General features: G+C 43.7%; 1 protein-coding gene across 5 annotated transcripts in view; it reads left to right on the top strand.

Moving 5' to 3' along the window:
* Positions 1-22,629, top strand: part of HIPK2 (homeodomain interacting protein kinase 2) — a 176,660-nt gene that overhangs the window by 291 nt on the left and 153,740 nt on the right. The window lies entirely within an intron of this gene.

The following is a 22,629-nucleotide window of genomic DNA, read 5'->3' as shown; positions in this document are numbered from 1 at the left end:
CCGCAGCCCCCCGGGCGCCCGGCCTCCGGCGCCCCACCCCCCGGGGCTTTAACCGGCTCGCGACCCCTCCCCGCCTCCCCCTCCCCTGCCCACGGCACGACCGGGATCCGGAATTTAACAGGATCTTATTTCCAGGGTGGAGAAAGAGGCGGGGGGTGGAGGGGGGGGGGTGCGAGGGTGGGCTCCTGACCGAAGAAAAGAAATTGGGAGGGGGCGCCTGGGAAAAGACAGACCCGTGACTGTGCTTTTCATTTATTTGGAATAAATAAAGGTGATGCGGTTTAGCTTTCATCCTCTTCCCCCCACCCCCGTGCACCCCCCCCAAGAAAATTACCTTTAGGGTGATCTTCCCACTCCTTCCCCACGGCTCCCCTTTCCGCTGCTCTCCACTCCCTCCCCACACTCCTTTATGCTTCGCGAGCCTCTGATTTGGGGGGGCTGTCGGATGGGAATGTAGGGGGCTAGGTGATGAGAGGGGGGTACAGAGGAAAAGTCCATTTCAGACCCAGGCAGAACAATGAAATTGGCTAAAATCTCCCCGCATTAGCGTGCGCAAGGGGAAAATGTAGTTTAGCTTTCAAGTCGGGGTACGGGGTGGGGGGCTGCAGGGGGGAGGCGGCCGAGACGTTTCCCTCTGTGGGTCTGGCTGAACCTGCGTGGTGTTACCTTCACCTGGCGTGGGGTCGTTTTCCCGGTGTGACTGTCTTTCGGAAGAAAGAAAAGAACGGAGGGCAAAAAGCACTCCACTTCCCTTGCCCTCCCTCCCCGACCCGCTTCTCTCTAGTCAGTTCTTGTCAGCTTCCAGCCTGAAATCAAACCAGAATCAACTAAGTTTTTACACTTCGGTGTGTTTTTGTGTGCTCGTAGTAGGAGGAATTTTAAACCAAAGGGTGCCCGATTTTTTTCAGTCATTTCATCGTGAAAATGTTTTTCTCATGAAATCATTGAAATAGCAGCCTTTACATACTTTTAGCGTCAGTCCATCTGGCTCTCTTTCGGTTTTGTTCAGATATTCTGTGGATGAAATAGCAAATGAGAGGGGAAAGGGTTTGTGTGGAGCAGAGAGGAGGGGCGGGGAGAGGAGGTTTTAATCCTTCTATAAATCCTGGGAACAGTGCTGGCGAGTGAGACAGGCAAGGCATTAATAGTTTTATCTCTGTTACAAGAGGCAGATTAAAAAAAAAAAAAAACTTATCTGAAAAGAAAATCTGTTATTAGTTCCAGGGCTCCAAACGAATTTGGTTTCTGGATGGAATAAAGTTACCAGTCAGGCCCTGGATAATGAGGCTGTAAATAACCTATGGACTGTAAATATTTTTTTTCAGACTCTCTTAGAAACAAAGGGGCTGTTTAGAAGGCAACAGAGAGATGTTATTCCAGGGGCTTTCCTCTTTGATTCTGAAGAACACAAGGTCCATTTAACCATTCGACAAAACAAAACGAAATTTCTGATCACTCCACCACGCAGAATAGAACGAGCCGGTGGCTCTGTGAACATGCTGGGGGAGCCCATGTCGGGCATTCATTGTTCGTCTGTGTCTATGGGAGAGGGCTCAGTCAATGCTCCCACTGTCTGGAGTGTTAAAATGAAACAATTTTCTCTTTATTAAGTACCTCCTTGAGACTCCCTCTGCTGGACACTCCGGGCGAGCATTAGAAGGAACTTGGCGGTGAATTCAGAACTATAGGAAACGGCTGCCTTCCCTTGTAGGAGGGGCTGGGTCTGTGGGTTGGGATGTATTTTGTCAACTTTGTAGAAAGCCGGCTTGGGAACTGTGCTGTTCCCCCTTTCGGTTCTAAATCCATATGGAATGTAGGCCATGCCCCCGGGGCTAAGACGTGGCATTCCTGTTCTGACTCCAGTGTTCTTTTAGTGCCTGACACCAGGTAAAGGCTTGTGGGTGGGTAAGGTGTTCGGGGTTAAGGGTGATTGATTGATCATGGATCTCGAAGGTCTCGGGGCCTCGCTGTTTTTCTTTGCGAGCTTCTTTGCCTGTTCCAGGTGACCTGCCTGGTCACCTCTTTTCAGCCCTGGGTTTCACTCGGTCTTACCTGTGCGCTGTCTTGCTTAGTTGTCCCTACACTTTGTACCCTTTGATTCCGCTGGCGTTTCTGGGCATCTTCATCCTTTTCCCGGTCTGTCTCCCCTCCCCTCCTCAGCCAGTCCAGCCTCTCCCTGGCACACGCTCAGGCCTGGGTCTTGCTTGAAGGAGACTGTTGGCCACACTCTAAAACAGACAGGTGACCTCTCTAAAGGATTGCATTGCTGGAACCTACATTCATTTCGTGTGATGAGTGCTCCTAAGACTCGGGTGACCTCCTCTTTCCCTCCTTGGTGACATCCGCTGGATCCCATGAGCCTGGTTTTTACCGTCTTCCTGTCAGAATGCACGGACCCCCTGCGCGTATCCTGAAGGACCAGGGCTTTTCTTGGCGAACTCACCTAGAACAGTGAATTCTAATCACTTTCGAGCTACTAAGAAAAATGAACACGGGGTTCTTCTAAGGAGGAGTACAGTGACAGGCAAGGTATTTCCACTGGAATTCAGGAGTGCTCTCATTTGTTTCAGTGGGGTGCATTTGCCCCAGTGGGGATACCGGGTAAAGGCTAGAATGCAACCATGGGGTCTTCTGAACTGCCAGCTCTTTAGGGAGAAATGCTGTCTTCGGGTACGTTTGATAATCCAAATGAATGGGTAGCAAGGTGTTAACCAGTCTTCCGCGGCCTGCTTTTAAGGTTAGGTTTTAAATAGCACATTAATTTTCAGTAACTCGGTACTGGTTAAGTTAAACTTCTTTAAAAAGGCGTATTTTCTTTAGAAAGTTAAACATTTGCCTTGCAATTGTGTTTACTCCATCAACTTGCTTAGCCAGGCTTTTTTTTTTTTTTTTTTTTATTTTTTAGTGCAAAGGTCAACCCCATGGGTCTGTATTGCCAGGGGTTCTGAATTCGGGGGCCCTACAATTCCAAGTTAATTATGTTCCACTGTACCTGATGTGTCACGTCAGTTGATATTGGCTTACATAGTCAGACTTCCCAAAACTGGCCCGCTGAAATCTCTCATGAGATGGGTCCAAAGACACCTACCAAAATGCCTACCAAGAAATGGATTCTGAATCATCTTCCATTAAAAGAATTTGATGACACATGTGCTAAAATATCTTTTCCTGTGTTTGTGTTTTATATTTTTAAAATGAGTAAGTATAAATATTGTTTTCATTCACACCACATTTGAGTAGTGAATCAAGGGGTCATTAATGTCATCCTCAATTCCAGACAGCAGGCACAGTGCTTGAATCAGAGAAACCTGGGTTTGAATCTGGCTGTACGACTTTGGGCCCGTTACTGAACTTCTCTGAGCTTTGTTTTCTTTTAAGCCTTATTAGATTGTGTAAGGAATCCATTAGAAGTGAGTATATGTAAAACACCTGGCTGTAGGCATTTTCTCCGTGCGTGTTAAATCCCTCTATTTAAAAATTTTTTCTAATTTTTCTATTTTTGGGGGCTGCTTACAAGCATGATGACTCCAGGGAAAGAATAACCCACAAATAGTTTGGAAAACCAATAATAGCAACATTTCAATTATTAATCTCCTGCTATTCCTCTTCCAGTTTGGGCACCAGCAACAATGAACCCCCCATGGCCACAGAAGAAAGAGCCTTTTTGACCCCCTCTGTGACCTTTCTAGATTTCTGTTCCCACTGAGTTTCTGCCAGTTTCAAGTAGAGAATTTCTCACATTCTATGCCACTTTAAAAACGAGGAAAAGGGGTGCCTGGGTGTCTCAGTCAGTTGAGCGTCCGACTTCCTCTCAGGTCATGATCTCACGGTTCGTGGGTTCGAGCCCCGCGTCGGGCTCTGTGCTGACACCAGCTCAGAGCCTGGAGACTGTCTCCGGATTCTGTGTCTCCCTCCCTCTCTGACCCTCCCCTGCTCATGCTGTTTCTCTCTCTCTCTCTCTCAAAAATAATAAATAAAACATTTAAAAAATAAAAACGAGGGAAACAAACCGTTAGAGCAGAATTTCAGGGGCTGCAGTTGTGCCCGTGGGAAAGTATCCCGAAGTGTGAAAGATAACCTTTACCACTAACCAGGATCCCTCCCTAACCCAGGAGGCAGGTGGGGAAAGGGAGCAGCGGGCCAGCCCACCATGGACCTCCTCAGGACGGGTGGCACCCACACGGTCCCACGCCGGGCTTGCGCTCGTCACGCGCTCAACACGCTTTTCCTGCACGAGAAGATTTGGTGCGTTATGCACGTTACAGCTGCTGCTATTCTTCATATTTAATTTTTTATGTTTCTTCATTTCTTTTCCTTCCTCCCGTAGAGACCAATCTAAGAGCCACCTTTGAGGTTTCTAAGGAACAAAGTAGTGATGATCAAGAGGGTATGATATGTGACCATTCCGTATTGTTCTCTGAACGTGTAATTTGCCAGTGCTTTCTGGGAGTCTTGTGATGACAATTCAAGCACTTCAGGTTGCTGTCAGAGACGGGATTCAGAATAATGCAGCCAACCTTATATAACCACCGATAGAGTGTGGACTGGAAAGGCCCCAGCTCGCAATAGTTGCGTCTCATCTGGCAATATTCTGTTGGAGGGGTAGAAAACTGAAAAGCCGGAGTATCAGGAGGTCTTTATTTTTCTTCTAAAAGAAACCGAGGTGCCTGAGGTTCATAGTGGGAAGTGTGACTTGCCCACCACTTAGCATGTGCTGCACCCTCCCCCCCTCACATTAACTCCCTGTCCTAACAGCCCCGCGAGATGGGCACTGTCACCCTCTCTCTGCAGACAGGGCACACCGTTGATGAAGTCAGTTAACAAGCATTTCGGTAGGGGCTCTGTCCTCGAGGAGTTCAGGAGGTACAGGAAGCGAAAGTCAAAAGTACACACGGGCTCACCGGACTGTGGCCTGACTTCCAGATGGAATGCTTTTTTTGAGTATGCATGCGTGCGCCAGTTTTTAATTCTTGACATGCGAGTGTTTCTTAAGGTGAATAGGGAAGACCTCATTTCTCCATTTTTCTCTTGAAATATTTTCTTAACTTGGATCAAACAAGTATTTCTGAATGTAGGAGATTCCTATTACAAATTTCCTTAGAGGTTGCTATCTCTCGTTACCATCTTTTCCTCTTTCATTACTTACATTTTGTATCCTTGTAAATGCAAATATGTTTCTAATGTGCACACGCCTCCCCCGGGAGACTTAGTTTTTGGTCTTTATGGTCATGGGTTGTGTTGTGAGTAGACCAAGCGGACCCCTGCATCATCCGTGGCTTTAGGAGAATTAATTTCTGGCCTTGCTGCCTGGATGAGATCTTGTGTTCCAAGGGGTGTGGTACCTATTGGTGGGGATACAGCTCGCCCAGGGAATTGTGGGAGAAGAGAACCCGGCTCCGCCACTCGGGAGCAGGAGAGGACCTCAGGAGAAATGTAGTTTATCCCTCTTGCCTTCGGTCAATGTCCGTGACTTGAAATTGTCAGTTCATGAAAACAACTCCGCCCCCCCCCCCCCCCCCCCCCCCCCCCCCGGGAAGGGCTACACTAGGAACTCCCCTCAGTGACCAGTTCCGGGATTCTATTAACTCAATTGCCAAGAAATTCCTGGGCCCACCTGAAATCTCACCTGCCATCGTTCAAGCCTATTTTCTTTTACTCAGTTCCTTTCTTTAAAACCTCTCACATGTTTGAAGATAATAACTGGGTCTGTTCAGCTCTTTCCCCACAGAGCCTGTTCTGTGCCGCCCTCCCTCCTCCGAACTCTCTCTAGTTCCTCCACATTAAAAAAAAAAAATGGCGGTGGTCGAAACTGAATACAGTTCTTTAATAATGGTCTCATTAGTACAGTGTACACAAGAAAAATGACTTCAGGGTTCTTGCATCACTGGGAACCCTGGAGGGCAAGAACCAAACCTGATTCATCTTTGCATCCCCTGCAGCAGCTGTGTACAGTTCGTTAAACCTAGTAGGCACTTCATAAATATTTGTGGAATTGACTCTTCCTTTAATGTATCTAAGTAATAACTTACATTACACCACCGCTGGATTGGTAACTAATAGTTTAGCTTGCTTCACCCCGGTCCTGAGTCTTCGTTTTCCTTCTGTGGCACTCATGGCCATCCCTCACCCCAGTGGTGCCATCTTCCGCTTGACTCCGAGTCTGCCGGATGCCTTTGAATTCACCCTTCTTCTTCTTCTGGCTCTTTAGAATCTTATTTATCTCCTACAGATCTGACCAACAGAACGCAGAGGACATGAGTGTATGAAGTTGAACTGCTCTTGAAAGAAGAGGAGAAAATACACAGAAGAATCTTGATGATTCGGTGTAATATCAGTTCATCCAGGTTTAGGAAGGACAGTTTGTCAAATTCTGTGCAGATTCTGAGTCAGCTAAAGCCATACCTGTTTTTCCAGGTTCTCTGTGACAAGCTAGGCGTTCATGAGAGCGGCTACAGGTCAGCCTCGCAGCCAGTGCTCCTTCCTGTCTTTGGTCTAAAGCCAACAGAAAAGGCCAAAGATACTGATGGACAAGGCTGCTCACCTTGGGACTTTCTGATGAGTGACTCTCCCCTTAGAAAGTAAGCTAGTGAAATAGTTGCCAAGAGAAAAAAAAAAAAAAGCAAACCTTGAAAACTGCAAAATAATTTTGTGGCTTTTACAGTCACTTATTTCTACACATGCCATTGAAGAGATTTGTAGTGTTTTGAAATTGGTCTGTTTTGGCAATTCTTGCCTAACTTCTTTTGCTCTAGTAGGTTCTGATTAATTAAATGCCACCGTGTTTAAGCAGAATGAAGACTGATGGACTCTTGCATGTGCTAATGCTGTAGACTTTATAAAACCTTTACTGTCACAAAAAGAATGCAGTCTAATAAGTGAGCACACAAGGGCATTTTCCTTCAGCCAGCGGTACCCATCCTCAGGAAGAGATGGCTCTGGAAGCTGCCATAACATTGGAAAGAAAAGCACTTTTGGTTCATACAGTTATAGGTTGCATCCTGACAAAGCAAGGTTTGTTTCTGTATTTTTACCATTTTCCTCCATATCATACCTCATTGATTCAACCTACAGAGTTGCTATTCACAATATAAAATGATTTTTCCAAGAGCTTATCATGCCGCTTCTATGTAGAACTTCTAGTTTCATCAAGCATTAAAGAAGCAAATTTTAGGGCGCCTGGGTAGCTCGGTGGGTTAAGTGTCCGGCCTTGGCTCAGCTCATGATCTCACGGTTCCTTAGTTCAGGCCCCGCATCAGGCTCTGTGCTGATGGCTCAGAGCCTGGAGCCTGCTTCGGATTCTGTGTGTCCTTCTCTCTCTGCCCCTCCCCTGCTCACACACTGTGTCTCTCTCTCTCCTTCTCTCTATCAAAAATAAATAAACATTAAAAAAAAGAAGAAGCAAATTTCAATGGTATGTGTGCCTGCAGTCCTCATAGAAGTCATATGTCCAGGAGACTTGGAAAACTCTGGTTTATTGCTGATTATTGAAGTATGTTCTTTTTTTACCCCCTCTAATGAAGAATTTATAGAGCTCTTACAAAAACCAGCATGTAAGTTCCTGAAATTGTGCAGAAAGGCAGCAAGTTACACCCTCCTGAGTTCTGTGTGACTGCAGCCACTCACCAGAATCCGGGCTGATAGCAACTTCTGCAGGAAAGTAAATTCCAGGGGAGCTCGTTACAGGCAGAGAGAGCACGCACACACACGCATTCAGCTCTCTCCCCTGAACCGCTTACATCTGCAGCCCCGGCACAGTATGGTTACTGTTATTAATTTAGTATGACCTGCACCATCAGGGAGAGATTAATCGATATTCATTATGTTCCGTTAACTGAGACTGGGGCGTTCCCTTATGCGGTCCAGAAATGTTTCCTTTAGAAAACGGTTAAAACGAAGAAACTCTTTGTTTAATCATACCATGACTTATTTCCAAAATGATTTAAGGGCACTTACAGGGTTAAATTTCTGGAAGGTGGGAAATTAATTTATGTAGATGAGTTTTATGGATCAGCCTGTTTCCAAGGAAGTCGGATAAGTGAGGCGCTCCCACAGGAAGGGGACAGCGGGAGCGGTCACAACTCGTGCCGGCTTAACAAGGCGGATAAGCAGAGAGCATAATGGAATTCATTTGTAAAGTAATCTTTGCTTGGCTGGAGCAGTGAGCACAAAATAGGCCAGTAGACGAGAACGAGAACGGTAAGCGTTTGGGATCAGTTGTTGAAAGGTTTAAAAGGGGTTCTAACTCAAGAGACATTTTATGGTGTGGAGAAGGGGACCAATAGAATCAAAATGATACTTGAACAAGGTAATTTTTCCTGGCCTGGATGTAATAGTGGAATGTGGCAACCAGAGAGGGCGAGCCGTGCTGGGAAGCCAGGGGCTGCAGCGGAAGGTGTGGGCACCGGGCAGACGGGCCGGGGCCCTGGCCGGGGTCGTGGAGGAAAATGTGCAGCGTGCCTGACCCAAGGGTTCAGTACTTGTTTATTCCTTTTCTCTCTCGTCCCCATACCTTATGGCGGTGACCTAGGGTCAGGAAAGCTTGCGGGGGTTGGCAGTACCATGATATTTATTCTGTTTTCCAAAGAATATCTTCTCTTTCTAGGCGCTCACACTCCGCCCTGACGTCAGTGTCCCAGTATCTTATTGGTCACAGTATAAACCCAGTGGGGTCTTCACACATTAGTATCTACCTTTGACACAGGAGGAAACTGAGGCCCAGAGCAGCAAACAGGGTGCCCTAATGCCACCTAGAGAGAAAGGGGGGAGGCAGAGGGTTCTTGTCTCCCAGGGCAGTGTGCATGAAAGGCTCAGGACACCAAGTGGGGCTTCGCTGGTCTACACTAGCAAACGGAGCTCCAAGGGTAATGGTTCCCACAAGGCTGTTCGAGCCCCTGGCCTTTCCGCCCAGACCTACCCAGGAGGGAGCTGCTGACCTGCGCTTCCCCTGGGCACCCTGCAGCCCACAGGTCTCACTGAGCTCCTACGGAGGGAGGATTCTCCCCATTCCCAAGGAAAGCAAGGCCTCCCATCCTCAGCTCCAGCGCTTAGAGTCTTCTGTGAGGAAGTTGTTTCTCGTGTTTCTCTGAGAAGGTTTGCAGCTTGTCATCGTAAGCTACTTATTAACAAAACAGAACAATCACAGAGAAACCCAGTACAACCGAGCTGAGTTTCAGAGAACCTTAGAGTACCTTCCAGTCATTAAGCAGCTTTCTTTTTTCTTTTTTTTTTTTTTTAATTCTGATTTCCCAGGTACAGTTTAGATTCATTTTCTCCCCATTGACATGACCAGAACTTGCACCCATGGGCCCTGGGGAAGGCCAGGAAGCAGGCATGCGGTCTTTAGGGCAGGAATTCCTGGCTCCCAGGGACGCAGGGCATGCATGGTCGGGAGAAGACAGTGCGCAGCCCGCGACGAGGCACACCTCTTGACCTGGGGGACGTCCCTCCCCTGTTCTAAGGGCAGTGGTGATAAGGGGACTTCTTGCTGTAAAACTTGGGGCAAAAAAGGCAACATGAAATGTTTTCTGTTTATACGAGTCATGACTGTTGATTGCTTCACTGGATACTCAGCTTTCCTTTCTTTTCCTCCCCGGCCTTGATCTTCTACTGTGGTTGCTCCATTAAGCACACTTGATGAAACTGACCCATTTCCTGTTGCTTGCTAGGGTAGCTCAGTAACCAGTATGTTCCTCCCACAATGAAACTCGACAGAGAGCCTAGGAAATCAGATGGCGTCTCTGTTTCGTCTGTTTGACCCCTTGGCGGGCACAGCCTCTCTACTGCTGTCCTTCCTCGATGTCATCTCACCTCCCTGCTTCCACCTACTTCTTACTTCCCATTCGTCTGCCCGCAGCGAGGCTCCTTTCCCGAGCTGTTCTTTGACTTTGTGTGTCTTGGCTGCGTGTTCGCCTTAATATCCTCGCACGTGTGAGGGGCCAGGTGGAGGAGCACGCGGGACCCTCCCTTGGGCCCGTTTGCGCGGGGAACGGTTTGGAGAAGTGGTTCTCAGGCTGTGGCATGGGCAGTCACCTGGAGGGCTTGTTAAAACACAGCAGAGGGCCCCGCCCTCAGTTTCTGTTTCAGTAGGTCTGGGGTGGGGCGCGAGAATTTGCATTTCTGATTGAGAACCCCTGTTTTAGAATGGATGTATTCAGAATGAAAAGTCAGTAAACCTTTGAAATAAGGTGGCAGTTGTTTTGATTACAACTTCCCTTGGAGGAGGGAGAGTCAGAGACCTGACATTAGCATTGATTTCAGTTCTACTGCCCTTTTGTGGCCCAAACTTCCTGAAGCCACAGGACAAGGTGCACCTCCCGGCCTCCGGCTGCAGGAGAGCCGAGGCCCTGTCTTCTCTTTCCCTAGTTCTTCCAGAGCCTGCCAGTCTGTAGTTCATCCGGTTTGGCCTTGGGGTCCCAGAGTAGACTGGACAGATCGCATTCTTGCAGTAATAATATATTGTCATTAACATAAAGAGCTCTGTGATCTTCTCTCTTTGCACAAGAGGACACTGAGGCTCGGAGATTTAACTAACGTGTCTCAGGTCTCATAAGCAGTAGCTAGTGGGGCCGGGGCTCGAACCCCACCTGACACCAGAGCGAGCTCTCGTCTTGCCAGGCAGGCCGCCTCGCTCCTCACAGGTGAGTTGGAGTGGTCCGTGCCGCCTGTGACAAGCAGATGCACGATGAGGCTCCTTGCAGAAGGGGCAGTCCTGGTGCGGGCCGATGGTCCTAGAGCGTTAATGTCACACACACGTCCCGGAGGCTCTGCTGTCCCCGTTTGCTGCTGCTTCGGGATCACATTGACATAGTGATCTAGCGCTTAGGCTGGTGGCTGGCAGATAGGATGGATTATAGCAAAGGGCAGCCGAGACATGAACCCCCTTTGAGCAGCAAAACAGATAAAATATCTGAGAACAATCTTACTGAGGCCTCTAAGGAAAAAAAATGTCGTGGGAAGATGATAACAGCTAATCCCTAACAAGCCCTTGCCGGGTCTGTTCTAAGGTTCCATGCGTATTAATTCGTTAAGTCCTTGTAGCGAGGCTGCAGGGTGGGTTCTGCTACCACTGCGTTAGAAGCACTGGAAGGTTCCGCAGCTCCAAAGTGGCCGAGCTGAGGCTGACCCCAGGCAGCCTGGATTGTAGAGGCTGTACCCCTGACCATCTGCCTAGAGCTACAAGGTGGAAAAAGTCCTCCCATCCCCTTCCTAGATGAGAGTAGAATTTGGAAATACACTCTTTGTTTTTTTTCTCCTCCAAGTGTAATTGTTCTTTGTTTCAATCCAAATCTACATAAATGTTCTCAAATTTGAGAAACTGATTTCTTTTGTTCTTCTGGAAGGATGAGGTAGTGGACACAGAACAGTCAGACCTGAGAGAGGAGCGTGGCGAAGGGTCAAGCTCTACCATGTGTTAAAACAAACCATAAAACATCAAATTTGGCACGAGATTTGACAGGCCCATCAGTGGGGCAGAATACATGAGCCAGACTGAAGGCTCTGTTGTCTGTGAGCATTTACTAGATGACGAAGGAGGTGCCGCGGAGCAGTGGGGGAAGAAAACCCGATTTAACAGACGGGAGTGGGGCCATCTGATAGCAATTTGAAAAATCACAATGGATATTCTCACCTCACATCATTATACGAACGTAAATTCTACTTGATTAAAATGTTAAATTCAACAAAAATCTGTCGGGCACATTCAACACGCCAGGTACGGTTCTAGGTGCTGGGTGTACTTCGGTGAACAGAACAGATGAAGAGCCCTACCCTGAAGCAGAGTGCATTTTCGTAGATAAAGGTAGCTAATCCGTTGGTTTTTAGTTTTGGTTTTGGTTTTTTTCTTTTCAGCTTGAAAGAAATAGAAGTGGCTATTTATTAAACCTCTGGAGGAGCTAAAATTTCTAAGCTTAGAATCTGTGGAAGAAATCTAAGAGGAAAATAATCAATAGTTTTGTCAGTGTAACATTCCCCAAATGTTAAGGTTATTTCCGGTTTTACTATCAGGAGAGATTTCTCAGTGTTTATTCAGTGTAACATTACAGTGTGTCTGATTGTCAGGAGAGGTTCTCCAAAGTAGAATTACAAAGTCAAGGGGTGTGAACATTTATTGGGTTCTAGATATGTGTCACCAGATGTTCCTCCCCAAAGTATTTTTGTATCAAACAAATCCAACCACCTAGATAAAGACTTAGGTTTACCCACCCCTTCCTTCCTCTCTTCTCAGGAGCTGTATCATTTCCAAGGGCTTTCAGTACAGTCTATACAGATCAGTGACTACCAAACTTGTACCTTTACCGAGATTTATATTTTTGAGTTCCAGGGTCATAGAGCCAACAATCGACTTGACATTTCTATTTAGATGTCCCACAGGCATCATATTCAACAGGTACAAAGAAAAAAAAAATTTGGCCAACCTTCTGAAACATGTGCTTTTCCCAGAATTCTTTGTTTCCATGAATGGCATCATCTCCTACCTAGTAGTTGACATCAGAAACCTGGGAGTCATTCTCGACTTCATTTTGCTTCACATTTAATCTATCACCAGATTTTATTGATTTCACTTCCCAAATATAGCCATTCTTGTTTCTCCCCAGACTTAGGTTCTGTAAAGGAGCCACAAATACTGAATTAGCAAATACTGAAGCATTGCTCCTAGGTTAGCTTCCTGCAAAGCCTCTGGTCATATTTTCATCAGCCAATCAATACACAGCCTTGTCTATGTGCGCTTCTGTTTAAAGACGTCTCCTTTAATATATATTGTTAATTCACTAACATGGAACTCAAAGGCTACAGCATTATTAGCTCATGCCTGAATGACGCTTACCAGCACATGATTTTTCTCTGTAAGGCACATCACAGTCTTTTTGCATTGGAAAACACTAGATCGTCCTTCAGCACTATGCTTGGGGGTCATTTTTAAATCCCCAGTGAAACCCACAAAAAATGCAAACCACATGGTACTAAATAGACAGTGGAAAGTATACTTGTGGAAAGTATACAGTAGAAAGTATATATAGTATAAGAGCGGGAGCTGAAAGGCAGAGCATAGCCTCATTTGACCTCAGCTGGGAACACAGTGGGTCAAGGCACGTCTGGGAATGACTATGAAGGCGCCCTCTGAGTACTGATTTTGGGATTGCAAATAAATTTTAGTGAGTTGGTGAGTTTGCAAATACGGAATCTGCGAATAATGAAGGACCACTTGTATGTGGTGAACGTATGCATTTCGCTCTATACTGACGCCCCCCAGCCCAGTGGTCAGCAGGCTCATTCTGGAAAGGGTCAGATAGTAGGTACAGTTGACCCTTGAACAACGTGGGGTTAGGGGCATCAACACACAGTCGAAAATCTGTGTATAAACTTTGACTCCAAAAACTGTACTAATAGCCTGGAAGCCTTACTGATAACATAAACAGCTAGTTAACATGTGTTTTGTATGCGTGTTATACAGTGTATTCTTAAAATAGGTTAAGCTAGAGAAGAGAAAATATTAAGAAAATCATAAAAGAAAATACATTTTCGGGACTATATTGTAAAAAACTCACATAATTGAACTTGTGTGGTTCAAACCTGTGTTGTTCAAGGTCAACTATGGTTTAGGATTTGCAGGCCAAGTGGTCTCTGTCACAGCTGCTCAGCTCTGCAGCTGTGGTGAAAGCAGCTGTAGACACTGCATCAATGAGCGGATGGGACTGTGTTCCAGTAAAACTTTATTTACAAAAGCAGGCTGGCTGGATTGGTCCTCAGGGTGCAGTTTGGAGCCTTCTAGCCTAGTCTAACCCACCGTCGTGTCTCATCTGGACTGTCTTCCTGCCCTGTCCCCCCATGTCCATTCTGGAGCCTCCAGCCCATGTCCATGGTGACACGAGGAAGTACGAGTTAGGTCTGACCCCTCTCCCACCTCAGACGCCCACCTGCTTCCATCACACTTCAGGTAAAATCCAAAGTCCCGAATGTCATGGCTATAAGATGGTGCCTGCTGATTCGTCCAATCTCATTTTATGCCAGGCTTCCCTTCTTTGCCCTGTCCCGGCCTCTTCCAGGTCTGTGACTGTTCGCGGCTGTTTTCCTGCTTCGGCACCTTTACGTCCAGCCTCCCTGCCTGGAATCCTCTCCTGCCTCTAGCCTGGCTCACTGCTGTTCGCTCTGTAGTCATAACCGAAATGTCACTTCCTCTGGTGTGAGGTTGGTGCCCCTCTTCTGATCTATAGCCACCCTGTGCTTTCCTTCACAGCACGCACAGTCTTCACCTACCCACTTCCCCCTGTCCCCCGCCCCCATTAAGCTGCCTGCAGGCTCTGGGAAGATAAGAGCACATCTGTGGTTGTATCTCTGTTCTCTACTCAACTTGCCTTCACACACGCTGCAGACACTCCCTAAGACTTGCTGAATCCGTGGGTCCTTGTACGGCACCGTTTTGTTCAGAGAGATTTTTGTATGAAGCTCCAATATAGAAACCCGAAGAAGCCACCCTTTCAGAGCATACAGTAGATCTTCTAAAACTGATAGTGATAGTCAAGAGAAAAGTTATCCTGATTTGTGAATGGGTGTGAACATGTCTTTATTGTCCGAGGGTGTGTTCTGCCAACAGGTATATCCGGCCCAGTGCTTCCTCCGTGGGACTTGAGTGCTGTGTTAGGTCCTGCTAGGCTCCCGTTGCTCCTGGAGAGTTAAGTGAACTCTGCCATTAATGTCTTCTCCCAGGGAAGTGGGGGTCAAGTGTGCTTGAGGAGGCATTTGGCACCCCTTTAAAGACAGACTACAGTGTGAGTCTGGAGAAGAAACCTTCAATTTGTCAGAGAATTGTTTTAGCATTGAAATTCGAAACTAAAGAGTGTTTCAAGTTCTTCCAAGAATCCTGTGTGCTAGAGATGGACGGACAGCGTATTTTGGAAAGATAATACATCATGGCCTTTCGTGGATTAGCATTGTGAGATGTAAAGCCTGTTTGATGTCTTTTGAAAAAATGTACTATTAAAGAAACATTGCCTGTGCGTTATAAATAGTTAGAAAATGCAAGCGAGCAATAGACACGCGCACACACACATGTGTGCACACACACCCTTTCTCTTCCTCTTTCTAGAGATTACCACTGTTATACATTGCAGGTCTTTTCTGTGCATATATACGTACAAACACTTTTTTTTTAAAGAAAAACCAAGATGATATATTACTGTCTTGTAATTTGCCTTTTTCAATGAACAGTTTTCAGTCTTATATTTCAGTGAAATTAATTTCCTTCCATTCCTTGTCCATATTAAAATTTCCTTCATTGGCCACCCCCCCAAGTGTCCTTTGAAGACAGTTTCTTGACATCAGTATTTAAGTGGGGACCATGCACCATCTCTGATTTAACTTCCTTTTAGTCTCTCAGCCTGGCACAGTCTCTTCACTGAAGAAACGGACACTTGCTCGTAGAAGTTCTCGCCTTTTCAATCTGTGGGCTTGTTTCTTTAGGGCAGTACTGCGCTTGCTGCTCCATCCCCTGTATTTGCCATATCTAAAGGTTCCATGGGTTCAAGTTCACCAGTTTGCTAGAATACCCCAGAGGTGGTTCTCTGCACTTCATTTACCTTCCACTTACCTACTCTTAGAGAAGCTAAGATTGACCCCCTGAATTAGGGTTGGGGCAGCCCCAAACCCTTCGCTGTCCAGTTCTCTTTCCCTCTTTGACACCAAAAGCGATCTGTATGGTGTACCATTGGCGTATAGATCATTTGCCGAATAGTTTTAGCACCAAATGATAAGTCTTGCCTGTCATCTTATGTTCATTAGGTTTTGCGAAATGGTGTTTTTCTAATTCATTTCTTGTATAGCATTTTCTCTTATCTATGGGGGCTGTCTGGTTATCCTGAAAAAATTCTTCTAATTGGAAAGGCAGGGTCTTAGCTAATACTCTATCCTTAAATCATTAATTTTCAAAGTAAGGAGTTGTGTACTAGCCTTTTCAAATAGTGAGAAATGAGTTTTTTCTCTTTTTTTATCATTGTACACGCATGGGTTTGTTTTTTTCTTTTAATTGATTTGGTGTGTTTTAGTCATTGACCCTTTTGTTACATCTTCAGGCAGTGAGAACCCCTTCAGCTAGCTGCTGCGACCTTTCGACAGAACCTTCATAAAGCTTTCTTACTAAATGGCACAAAATGCCCAAGGCTCATCTTGGACTTTTCAGTGGTCTCAGACAATGGTATTAGAGACCATATTCTGTGCGTTAGGGTGGTTATTGCTATGGAGGTGACTTGTTGCTAGGGAGTTCCAGTGGACGGAATACATATTGTTAAAAAGTTAGAGTTCCAATGGACTACTTTAGTGTTTATTTCCCTGTGCTTTCACTCAGTTTCCTCAGTTTTACCTTCCTTCCTTCCTTCCTTCCTTCCTTCCTTCCTTCCTTCCTTCCTTCCTTCCTTCTTTTTCTTTCTTTCTTTCTTTCTTTCTTTCTTTCTTTCTTTCTTTCTTTCTTTCTTTCTTTCTTTCTTAAATTTACATCCAACTTAGTTAGCATATAGTACAATAATGATTTGAGTAGAATCCAGTGATTCATCCCCTACATTTAACACTCAGTGCTCATCCCAGCAAGTGTCCTCCTTAATGCCCCTCACCCATTTTGCCCATCCCCCCACCAGTAACCACCTCCAGCAACCCTCAGTTCATTCTCTGTATTTAAGAGCCTCTTCTGTTTTGTTCCCCTCCCTATTTTTATATTATTTTTGCTTCCCTTCCCTTACGTTCATCTGTTTTGTATCTTAAATTCTACGTATGAGTGAAGTCATATGAGATTTGTCTTTCTCTGACTAATTTTGCTTAGCATAATATATTCTGGTTCCATCCATGTTGTTGTAAATGACAAGGTTTCATTCTTTTTGATTGTTGAGTAATACTCCATTGTGTGTGTGTGTATACATATATACATACACATACCACATCTTCTTTGTCCATTCATCTGTTGATGGACATTGGGCTCTTTCCATACTTTGGCTATTGTCAGTAGCACTGCTGTAAACATTGGGGTATATGCCCCTTTGAAACAGCACACCTGTATCCTTTGGATAAATACCTAGTAGTGCAATTGCTGGGTCATAGGGTAGTTCTGATTTTAATTTTTTGAGGAACCTCCATACTGTTTTCCAGAGGGGCCGCACCAGTTTGCATTCCCACCAGCACTGCAGTAGGGTTCCTCTTTCTCCACATCCTCGCCAACATCTCTTGTTGCCCGAGTTGTTAATTTTAGCCATTCTGACAGGTGTGAGGTGGTATCTCATTGTGGTTTTGATTTGTACTTCCCTGATGATAAATGATGTTGAGCCTTTTTTTGTGTCTGTTAGCCATCTGGATGTTGTCTTTGGGATGTCTTTTGCCCATTTCTTCACTGGATTATTTGTTTTTTGGGTGTTGAGTTTGCTAAGTTTTATAGATTTTGGGTACTAACCCTTTACCTGATATGTCATTTGCAAGTATCTTCTCCCATTCTGTTGGTTACCTTTTAGTTTTGCTGATTGTTTCCTTTGCTGTGCAGAAACTTTTTATCTTGATGAGGTCCCAATAGTTCATTTTTACATTTGTTTCCCTTGCCTCTGGAAACGTGTTAAGAAGTTGCTGTGGCTAAGGTCAAAGAGGTTTTTGCCTGCTTTTTCCTCTAAGATTTTGATGGCTTCCTGTCTTACATTTAGGTCTTTCATCCATTTTGAGTTCATTTTTGTGTATGGTATAAGAAAGTGGTTCAGGTTCATTCTGCATGTCACTGTCCTGTTTTCTCAACACCATTTGGTGAAGAGACTGTCTTTTTTTTTTTTTTTAATTTTTTAATGTTTTATTTATTTCTGAGAGAGAGAGAGACAGCATGAGCAGGGTAGGGTCAGAGAGAGAGGGAGACATAGAATCTGAAACAGGCTCCAGGCTCAGAGCAAGCTGTCAGCACAGAGCCTGATGCGGGGCTCAAACTCACGAACCATGAGATCATGACCTGAGCCGAAGCCGGACACTTAACTGACTGAGCCACCCAGGATCCCAAGACTGTCTTTATTCCATTGGTATTCTTTCCTACTTTGTCAAAGTTGAGTTGGCCCTATGTTTGTGAGTCCATTTCTGGGTTCTCTGTTGTGTTCCATCGATATGATTATCTGTTTTTGTGCCAGTACCGTACTGTCTTGATGACTACAGCTTTGTAATATATCTTGAAATTGGAATTGTGATGCCTCTGTGCCTGCTTCGGCAGCACATATACTAAAATTGGACTTGTGATGCCTCCAGCTTTCGTTTTCTTTTTCAGGAATGCTTTGGCTATTCAGGGTCTTTTCTGGTTCCATACAAATTTTAGGATTGTTTGTTCTAGCTCGGTGAAGAATACTGGTGTTATTTTGATAGGGATTGCATTGAATATGTAGATTGCTTTGGGTAGTATTGACATTTGAACAGTACTTGTTCTTCCAATTGCTCTTCCAATGAGCATGGAGTGTTTATCTGTTTCTTCGTGTGTCTTCAGTTTCTTCCATGAGCTTTCTATAGTTTTCAGCGTATAGATTTTTCACTGCTTTGTTTAAGTATTTTATGGTTTTTGGTGCAGTTATAAATGGGATCGATTCCTTAATTTCTCTTTCTGCTGCTTCATTATTGGTGTATAGAAACACAACTGATTTCTGTGTATTGATTTTATATCCTGAAACTGATGAATTTACGGATCAGTTCTAGTGGGTTTTTGGTGGGATCTTTTGGAATTTCCATGTGAAGTATCATGTTGTCTGTGAAAAGTGAAAGTTTGAATTCCTCCTTGCTGATTTGTATATCTTTTATTTCTTTGTCTTGTCTGATTGCTGGAGGCTAGGACTTCAATACTATGTTGAATAACTGGTGAGAGTGGCCATCCCTGCTGTGTTCCTGACCTTAGGGGGAAAGCTCTCAGTTTTTCCCATTGAGGATGATATATATTAGTGGTGGGTCTTTCCTATATGGATTTTATGATTTTGAGGTATGATTCTTGCATCCCTACTTTCCTGAGGGTTTTTATCAAGAAAGGATGCTGTATTTTGTCAAATGCTTTCTTTGTATCTATTGAGAGGATCATGTGGTTCTTATTCTTTCTTTTATTAATGTGATGTATCCCAGTGATTGATCTGTAGATATTAAACCAGCCCTGCATCCCAGGTGTAAATCCCACTTGATCATGGTGAATAATTCTTTTAATGTGTTGTTGGATCTGGTTGACTAGTATCTTGCTGAGAATTTCTGCATCCATGTTCATCAGGGAAATCGGTCTATAGTTCTCCTTTTCACTGGGGTCTTTGTCTGGTTTTGGAATCAAGGTCATACTGGCCTCATAGAATGAGTTTGGAAATTTTCTTTCCATTTCTATTTTTTTGGAACAGCTTCAAATGAATAGGTGTTAACTCTTTAAATGTTTGGTAGAACTCCCCTGGAAAACCATCCGGCCCTGGACTCTTGTTTTGTGGGAGATTTTTTTTTATTATGAATTTTATTTCTTTACTGGTAATGGGTTCTTTCTTTCTTTTTTTAAGTTTACTTATTTATTTATGCCATCTCTACACCCAACGTGGGGCTCGAACTCAGGACTTCAAGATGGAGAGTCATGTGCTCCACCAACTGATCCAACCAGGCCCTCCCCCAAAAAATTTTTATTTCTTGTCTAACCTATAAATATAAGCATAAAAATTTGAAATACCAAGACCTATATTATTACAGATACTGATGCTACCAAGGAAAGTTTAACACATCTTTGTAATTTTTGTCATCCTTAGAGGAATGCGTCCAACTAAGGATATATAAATAAAAACCATGTTCTAAAAGTACTTAAAAATAAAGTCTTCCTCATGGTGATTGTGTCACCAGTTTGACATATGTATTAGGTTCATTTCTTTCAGTTTCTTTTCAGTTAAAGAAATTTTGGGGGGTTCCTGGATGGCTCAGTCGGTTGAGCAACCAGCTTTGACTCAGGTCATTGTCTCGTGGTTTGTGAGTTTGAGTCCCCTGTTGAGCTTGCTTCTATCAGCACAGAACCCGCTTCAGACCCTTTGTCCCCTTGTCTCTCTGCCTCTCCCCTGCTCATGCTCTTTCTCTCTCAAAAATAAACATTAAAAAAAGAAGAAATTTTTAAATTTCGCTTTTTTGGGAAAGAGATCACATTCACACAGCTTTTATTATAGTATATTATCATGCATTTGTGTGACTGAAAGGTCAAAACTCTGGAGGTATTAAATCCAGATGACAGTTATATAGGAATTTGTTATTTTCTCTACATTTCTTTATGTTTGAAAGTTAAAATAATTATGGGTGCCTGGTTGGCTCAGTCCATTAAGCGTCCCACTTCGGCTCAGGTCATGATCTCATGGTTCATGGGTTCAAGCCCCGCATCAGGCTCTCTGCTGACAGCCAGCTCAGAGCCTGGAGCCTGTTTCAGATTCTGTGTCTCCCTCTCTCTCTGACCCTCCCCTGCTCGTGCTGTCTCTCTCTCTCTCTCAGAAATAAATAAAAAAAATTTTTTTAAATTGAAAGTTAAAAGAATTGAACTTTAAATATAGTAGTCTCCCCTTATTTGCAGGTGATACGTTCCAAGGCCCCCATGGATGCCTGAAACCATGACTAGTGCCGAACCCTATAGATGCTGTGTCTTTTTCCTATACGTACATACCTATCATAAAGTTTACTTTATAAATTAGGCACAGTAAAAGAGTAGCAATGGTAACCAATAATAAAATAGAACAGTTATGACAACATACTGTAATAAAAACTGTGTGAACGTGGTCTCTTTCTCAAAATATCTTATTATACCACACTCACTCTTCTTGTGGTGATGGGAGGTGATAAAATGCCTGCGTGATGTGACGAAGTGAAGTGAATGACGTGGGCAGTGCTACACAGCAGTGAGCTATTACTGACCTTCTGACCATATGTCAGCAGGAAGATTATCTGCTTCTCCACCACAGTTGACCTTGGATAACTAAACCCAGGGGAAGTGAAATCATGGACTGGGGAGAGTGGACTATGCATATAGAAAGATTATGCTCAATGGAGTCTTGCTCTGTTTCCTCATAGATAACCATTTTTGTTAGTATCTTGGCATTTAACCCTTTAAGTCTTGCATTTTATAGATTCAAATTAAGTGTGTATGTGTAAGTATACTCTTATTCTCCTTTGTTTCTACAAAAGGCAACATACCTTGTATATTGTTCTGCAACTTAGCTTTTTTCTCTTAATAATGTACTCTTGAGCTCTCCCCTATTAATACATAGAGATTACCTTCAGTCTTTTTTATGGTCACAAAGTACTCCATTTTGTTGACATACTATGATTTATGGAGCATTAACATAATCTTGGATTGTATCCACTCCTCTGCTATTTCTAAACCATCTGTAATGGATGGCCTTATATCCATGTCCTTGCATCCTCATGCAGGTGTATCTGTGGGACATAGTCCTATAAATGGGATCGTATGTACTCAAAGGGTGAGTACATCTATAAATTTTTTTAAAAAAGATACTGACAAATTCCTCCTGTCAGGATTTGTACTACATTTCACTCACACAGGCAATGTAAGAACATGCCTGTTTCCCTAGAGTCTTACATATAGGATCTGTTGTCAGATTTTGGATTTTTGCTGAAAGGTAAGAAATTGTATTTTGGTGTAGTTTTAATTTATATTTCTTTTGCAAGTGAATTTGAGGATCTTTTCATTTGTTTAGATGTCATTTTGTATATACTTTTTGTGAACTGTGTTTTGAACTTTATACATTTTATGCTGTGTTATTAGTCTTCTTTACTTTTAAGAGCTCTTTATATATTGTCTGTGCTATGAGTTGCAAATATTTTTTCCTGGTTGGCTGTGTATGTTTTGATTCCCTTATGGTTGTGGTGTTGGCCCTTCAAAAGTCTGTTTAATTTTATGTAATTGATTTTATCTTTTTGTTTACAGCTTCTGTGTTTTGAGTCAGAGTTAGACACTTCCTATTTCAGGTTTTAAAGTTCCTTCTGGTACTTTTGTCATTTCATCATTTCTGCTTACATCTTGGGTCATTTGGTGTTTATACTAGGGTGTGTTCTAAGGTTTGGAGCCCACTGTATACTTTTTCAATATTCAGTTGTCTCAACACTATTTATTAAAAAGCTTATATTTCTCCCACAGTATCATAATGTCTACTTTATTTCATGTGTTAAATTCCTTTAGGCATGGGGTCTCTTTCTAGACTCTACTTTTCAGTTGGTTGGTCTGTTGTCCATTATTGAAGTATCTGTTGTCTTTTAGTTAGTATCTGAAAGATAGGAAAGTTTTTCCCCCTTGCTCTTTGTTTTCAGAGTTTTCCTGGCTCTCCTTGTTTGTTTGTTCATATGAATTTGAGAATCCACATGTCTTGATTTCAGAAAAACCTATTGGCTTTTCTCTTTTTTTTCACAGTCATTTTATTTATTTATTTATTTATTTATTACAAATAGTTTATTGTCGAGTTGGTTTTCATATAACACCCAGTGCTAACCTATTGGCTTTTCTTTTGGGGATCACATTAAATTTATAAATTATAAGATCGAATCTTCTCATCTAAGATGATGTTTTCTTTCTGTGCATTTTTGTTTATTTGTTTGTACAAATAAACATTTATAGTAGTTTGTGTGTGTGTGTAGCGCTGA

The sequence above is a fragment of the Hyaena hyaena genome, unplaced genomic scaffold, assembly GCF_003009895.1.
Source record: "Hyaena hyaena isolate Hyena2069 unplaced genomic scaffold, ASM300989v1 scaffold_82, whole genome shotgun sequence".
In the NCBI taxonomy this organism is placed as follows: domain Eukaryota; kingdom Metazoa; phylum Chordata; class Mammalia; order Carnivora; family Hyaenidae; genus Hyaena; species Hyaena hyaena.
Note: the sequence above shows the minus strand (reverse complement) of the source record. Positions and strands in the feature narration are given on the sequence as shown.